Raw genomic sequence first — 6,213 nt, forward strand, 5'->3', positions numbered from 1 at the left:
AATGCCATGGTCCTGAGGTCTCGGAGGCAGGACACAGAGGATGGCACCAGTCTGCCCTCCTGAGGTGGAACCCTACCTATCCAGGGGTCAAGTAAGAGAATTGGTGTTTTGTCTGTTTTTTGCTTTTCATGGAAAAGAACCCTTGCCTGAATGGTGCGACAGTGTGGACGATAACATAGAGCTACTTTAACATCGAGCCGGAGCTGCCCGCCAGAGTACCTGCCTGGCACAGCTGTCTCAGACCTCTGGGGCTAAAACCCTAAAGGAACATTGTGCCCCAAAGAGCTGTCTGCAGGAACAAACAGAAAGCAGATGTTATGACTACTGAATGATGAGTCCCTTACTGAAAATTCAGAACATTGTTTAGAATGAGCATCACTGTTATGTTATCTGCACCAATAGAAGTGACTTCTTTCTAGCCTTGGCTAATTTGGCTCAACATTTAGGGCATTGGCCTGCAGACCAGAGAGTCCCGGGTTCTGTTCCCACTAAGGGCATATACCTCAGTTGCAGTTTGTCCCCAGCCCCGGTTGGGGTTGTGTATGTGGCAACCAGTGGATGTGTCTCTCTCACATCGATGTTACTCTCTCTTACTTCCTCTCTCCCTCCTGCTCTATCTGAAGATAAATGACCAAAGAAAAGTCCTTGGGTGAAGATAAAAAAAAAAAAAGAAATGACTTTCTTCTATTGATGTAACCATTCCCATTCCCTTTCTCATGAATAGCCCTCGCCTTTGTCTCCTAACTGGCGCACTGTTTGGGTTTCTGCCGGATCAGTGTGTCCCAAATAACTGTCTTTATTAATCTCAGTAAATGCTTGGTGCCTGTCACTTTGAAGACCTTTTATTTTTAGGTTAACACGAATATTCCGTTTTCCGCAGTCTGCACTCAGGAAAACTCCCCTCATTGCCCATGAAGCCACCAGGTCCCCTTGGCCGCCCCCAGCTTAGTGCAGGTGCAGGGGTTCTGGGAGGCAGACCGGAAGTGTGAGGTCCACTGCGGGACATGAGGCGGGCAGCGCAGGAAGGAACAGAGAACATAGGAACCCGGACTTACCATGCAAGTTAGTTCCTGAGTTTTCTTTCTTTTTTTCATTAAATGTATTGGAGTGACATTGGTTGATAGGATCATGTAGGTTTCAGGTGTGGATTTCTATGGCGCATGATCTGTATATTACACGGTGCGCCCACCACCCAGTCAAAGCATCTTCTGTCACCATGTGTTCGGCCTCCTCTGCCCCCCACCTCCACATCCCCTTCCCTCTGATAACCGCCACACTGCTGTTTGTCCATGAGTTTCAGTTTTATATCCCACACATGAGTGAAATCATATGGTTCTTAGCTTCTTCTGCCTGACTTATTTCTCTTAGCATAATACTCTCAAGGTCCATCCATACCGTCTTCCTAAGCCAGAGCCATTCCCTGGGCAGGTGGGCGAGGCCAGCACCCAGCTGAGGCTCAGACCTACAGGAGATGCTCAAGCAAAGGCAGCTTTTTAAAAAATTCTTTTTCTTAATTGATTTTGGAGAGAGAGGAAGGGAGGGGGGGAGGGAGAGAGAGAGAGAGAAACATTGATGAGAGAGAACATCAGTTGGCCGCTTCCTGCATGACCCCCCTGGGGATCAGGCCCACAACCTGGGCATGTGCCCTGACCCGGAATCAACCCAGTGACCTCTCGGTGAATGGGTTGATGCTCAGCCACTGAGCCACACCAGCTGGGCACAATGGCAGCTTTTTAAAAAATATGTTTTTATTAATTTTTTTTGAGAGAGGAAAGGGATAAAGATAGAAACATCAATACATCGATGTGAGAAGCATTGACTGGCTGCCTTCTTCACTCCCCAACTGGGGATCAGCCAGCAACCGGGGAATGGATGGAGCCCGGACCCGAATCCAGTCGGGACCTCTGTCTATAGGATGACGCTCAGTCCACTGAGCTACCCCGCCACACCGGGCAGGCGAGCAAAGGCAGCTTGCAGAATCCCTGCTAAGACACTGCCTGAACTGCCCCCACCAGGCACTAGTCACCAGGAGCTGCTTTATTCCAGGGCCAGTGGGGAAAGATAAGTAACCAAGAGGAAGGAAGAGCAAACAGAACAGAGAGAATCCAGGGAGAGCCGGTTCTCGCAGATGCAGCCCAGGATGTCCCTCCGCCCAGCCTGGGCCCAGCCTGGAGACCCCTAACTCCCTCCCCTCCCATGTGTCATTCCCACCTGGCAACCCCACCCGTCTCTCCATTTCTCGGGACACACCACCCACTTGCTGGTCTCATTACAGTGCCCACGACCTGGCGTGGCCCTGCCACACCCCACCACGCACTGCATCCCCTCTACTCTCTGTCCAAACCTCCAACGCGCGCCCCCTCCCCACCTCCATCCAAGGACCGCAAGGTCGGCTTCACGGAGGGCCTAGAAGCAGCGGGAAGAGGCCTGAGAGCCCTCTCCCAGCGTGGCCACCACTCTGATTCCCCGTTACTGTTCAGGAATCTTCTGCGCTCCCGCCAAGGACTCTGGATGGAAAGCCCCAGGGCCCAGCCCAGCCCCTTCCTTCTGAATCCTTAGCTCCCTCCTCCATGTCATCTGGTTCCCTCCTACTTTTCTCCCAGGTCAACAATAAGCCTCAGCTGCTGCCCAGCATCTTTCTCCCTGATTCAGGGAAATGACGCCAAATAGTATCTGTGCCCCTCCCCCCACGAGGCTGCCTCCTCATGGCCATGCACTGGTCGTCAGGTGCCTCTCAGCTCGGTGCAGCCGGGCCTCTGCGCGGTCTTAGACACAGCCTGGCCTCCACCCTTGCCTGGTCCAGCAGCCCCCCTTCCACCCACACCTGCCCCCAGGCTGCTCCCTGGTCCAGCAGCCCCCCTTCCACCCACACCAGCCTCCAGGCTGCTCCCGCTGACGTCTCTGCCCTGCTGGCTCCAACCTTCCAGGGCTGTGGCCACGAACGTTGGAGTCCTCCTTTATTCTCTCCTTCAGACCTTCCCACATCTGAGCCATGTTCCCAAGGTCCCAGAATGCTGGCCCTGTGCCCCTCCCAGCCCAGCCATCCTCTCCTCACCTCCGTCCAGCTCCCACACGCCCCCTAAATGGAAGTGGCCAAGGCTCCTCCCCAGCTGGAGGTCTCCAGTCTCTCCGGATACATGGCTACCTGTTTCAGACCCTGCTGGGCCGAGTCCTGGCAGCCCTCAGCCTCATCCCATCTGTCCTCCGGGCAGAAGGGGAGCCCCCAGGGCAGAGGCACTTGCTCGTTGGCTGCTTCCTTGGTCTCAGAGCAGTGCTTGGCATGCAGGGGGCAGATGAGGCATTTCCTTCCTTAAATTTAAAAACAGGGGAACATCTGTAATACTTTCAACAATAAAGATTAAAAAAATAAAAATTAAAGATAAAAGATGCTTGGAGGTGGGGGGGGCAGAAAAGGGAATAAAATAAAAAGAAATTTTAGGAAAATAAAACCCAAGCAAGAGGACAATCTAAAAATATCTGGATTGAATAATTCAGTAACTAAAATTTCCTATGAAACTTAACCATTGATAAAGTTTAAGGAAAGATAGTTCTTCACACTTAAAATCTTCTTTTGGATTCTTACCTGGCAGGGGAGACACCATGATCACGGAGGTGGTTTTCCCAGGGCGAGGCTTATCCCTTGCACTCCGGACGTGCTGACCCCTGCAGTTTCCCCAAATGTGGGGAACTCGACTGCATCATTTGTGGTAGTGGGGGACTGCAACATACATAAATAAATAATAATAATAAATAAAATAAAATCTTTTGGAGCCCTGGCTAGTGTGGCTTGGTTGGTTGGAGCCCGTCCTGGTGCACCAGAGTCCTGGGTTAGAGTCCAGGTCAGGGCACATACACAGGTTGCAGATTTGATTCCTGGCCGGGGTCCATGGGAGGCAACTGGTGGATGCTTCTCTCCCACATTGATGGTTTCTCTCTCTCTCTCTCTCTCCCTGTCCCTTCCTAAAATAAAGGGAGAAAGTGCACAAAGAGAAACAAATGACTTTCCGATCCCATGCTTTCTTTCCAGCTCTCCCAGTGCCAGACGGCGAGGTCTGCAAAGGCCCAAGGGCTGAGCCGGCCGCCTCTGCTCCAGGCTGTGCTCTGAGCTCTGTGCTCCCTCTTCACCTCTGGTTTCTTGGGCCGGATGCAATTATGAGCATTTTCGGGGGGCAGTTGGTGAGTTTCCTTTTCTTTTCTTTCTTTCTTTCTTTCTTTCTTTCTTTCTTTCTTTCTTTCTTTCTTCCTCCTTCCTTCTTCCTTCCTTCCTTCCTTCCTTTCTTTCTTCTTCTTTCTTTCTTTCTTCTTTCTTCCTTCTCTCTTCTTCCCCGTCTCATTTTCTTATGTATGAAGGAGGACACGCCTCTCCAGAGGTTCCCGGCATGTCTTACCCCAGGGCTGCTACTGTGCTCAAACAGTCAGTGAATGTAAAGCACAGTCAGCAGAGACACGTCTGAAAAGATGCCTGTGCTGCAGAGTCATAGATAAATGCTGAGTGTCCTAGCTGCTCATCACCGTCTCCTCTCTCAGAAGAGGGAATGCAAACACTCCAGTCAGAGTTGCTCTGCTCTGCAGTCGCTCTACACAGCTGCTCCCTGCTGCAGCCGCACGCCCAGGCTGGAGGGGATCCGCACAAGCCTCTGGAGGGGCAGTCATCACTGTCGTCCAGCCAGGCCTCAGGGGCCGTATCAGCCGCCTGTAGTCCCTAGTCCATGCTTTCCAGATTCGAGGAGTGTAAAGATCTTCTTCAAAGGTCTCTATTGTTGACTTGGCTTGTGTTTTTATAATGTTAAATGTTGCAGCTTTTCAAACATGCCTCCTGAATTCTACGAGACCTGCCCTATTAAGAGGTGGAACCTGGGCTCCTCTGGCCTCTGGCCAGGCAGGCAGAGGGCACCGGCAGTGGTGCCACCCACCTGGAATGCAGGGTTAGCAACCATCAAAGCCGCCATGCTGGGAAGCGATCCCGGGTTCTAGCTGACGGCCCCGACTGCACGGCCAGCCCACAGTCGGCACGTGAGTGTGCTGTCCTGGAAGTCTGATGCTATGAGTCCGCCGATGACCCCAGGTCCCCAGTGGAAATCCCCAGCAGAGCCTTTCTGAAGTCCCAATGCACAGAGTCAAGAAGAAACACAGAAGACTATTCTCAGCGGCCCAGGGTCCACTGCTTTGTTACATGGCTGTCATAACTGGAACAATCATGTACCACTTTGATAGAACGCCTTACGCTGCTGGTTCTTATGAAAGCTTATAAAAAGTGTGAGTTGAATGAAAACAAAATGAAAGAGTAATATGTTAGGTTTGTTCCGACTCAGCTGTGGCCCTAGAGGTCACTGTGGCCCACGCATGGCCCGTGTCGGCAGCCTGCACACCTGAACACCTGCACAGCTGAGTGTGTGGTGACCCAGCCATCGATTCACCTTCCCACAGCGGACCTTCTCCAACCTGCTGTTGTCTCCCTCGGTTTCATCTTTGCACATTGTATCTGCATCGCCATCATTCCAGGAACATCGCCTGGTGGCAACTCAACCCAAAACACACAAGCAGCTGTGGCCCTGGGACCTCTGATTGGTACCCAGTTACCAGCGGTCAAGCAAATGACTCAAAACATGGCCCGATTCACTTTTGCAAAGATTGTCTACGAAACGAGGTTCTTTCAGACCATATGGAGGACCTGTGAATCTGAGGGTCTGCCCTCCCCACTCCAGCTGGAGGAAGGCCAGACGTTAGGCCAGTCTGGCTGCAGACCAATGAGTCTCGGGTTCGATTCCGGTCGAGGGCATGTACCTCAGTTGTAGTTTGTCACCAGCTCTGGTTGGGGCCGTGCAGAAGGCAATCAATCAATGTGTCCCTCTCACATCAATGTTTCTCTCTCTCTCCCTCTCCCCCCCATTCCCCACTCTATATGGTCAAAAATAGAAAAATATCCTCGAGTGAGGATTTAAAAAATAAGTTGAGCTCAGTTGTCCGAGCAGAGGCAGCAAGAGGCGCTGTGAGGCCCACTCGTGAGGGGAGGACGGGAAGGAGAATGAGGGAATCCCACCCAGGAGGTGAGGGGAGGGAGCCATTGTTCCCGGTGCCCCCAACACTTGGGCAGGCTGCCTGCCTTCTGCTCCCCCGTGCTCCTGGGCACGCGGCCTTTCACGGATCCGCAGACACTGTCCAGCAGTAGGAACACAGAGCTGGTGTGAGGCCCCGGGATATAGGGGACACACT

The 6,213-nt window shown here is 52.4% G+C and overlaps 1 pseudogene; it reads left to right on the forward strand.

Moving 5' to 3' along the window:
• Positions 1–3,575: 3,575 nt before the first annotated feature.
• On the forward strand, positions 3,576–3,723 carry LOC118630380 (annotated as a pseudogene).
• The last annotated feature ends 2,490 nt before the right edge of the window (positions 3,724–6,213 follow it).

The sequence above is a fragment of the Molossus molossus genome, unplaced genomic scaffold, assembly GCF_014108415.1.
Source record: "Molossus molossus isolate mMolMol1 unplaced genomic scaffold, mMolMol1.p scaffold_m16_p_14, whole genome shotgun sequence".
In the NCBI taxonomy this organism is placed as follows: domain Eukaryota; kingdom Metazoa; phylum Chordata; class Mammalia; order Chiroptera; family Molossidae; genus Molossus; species Molossus molossus.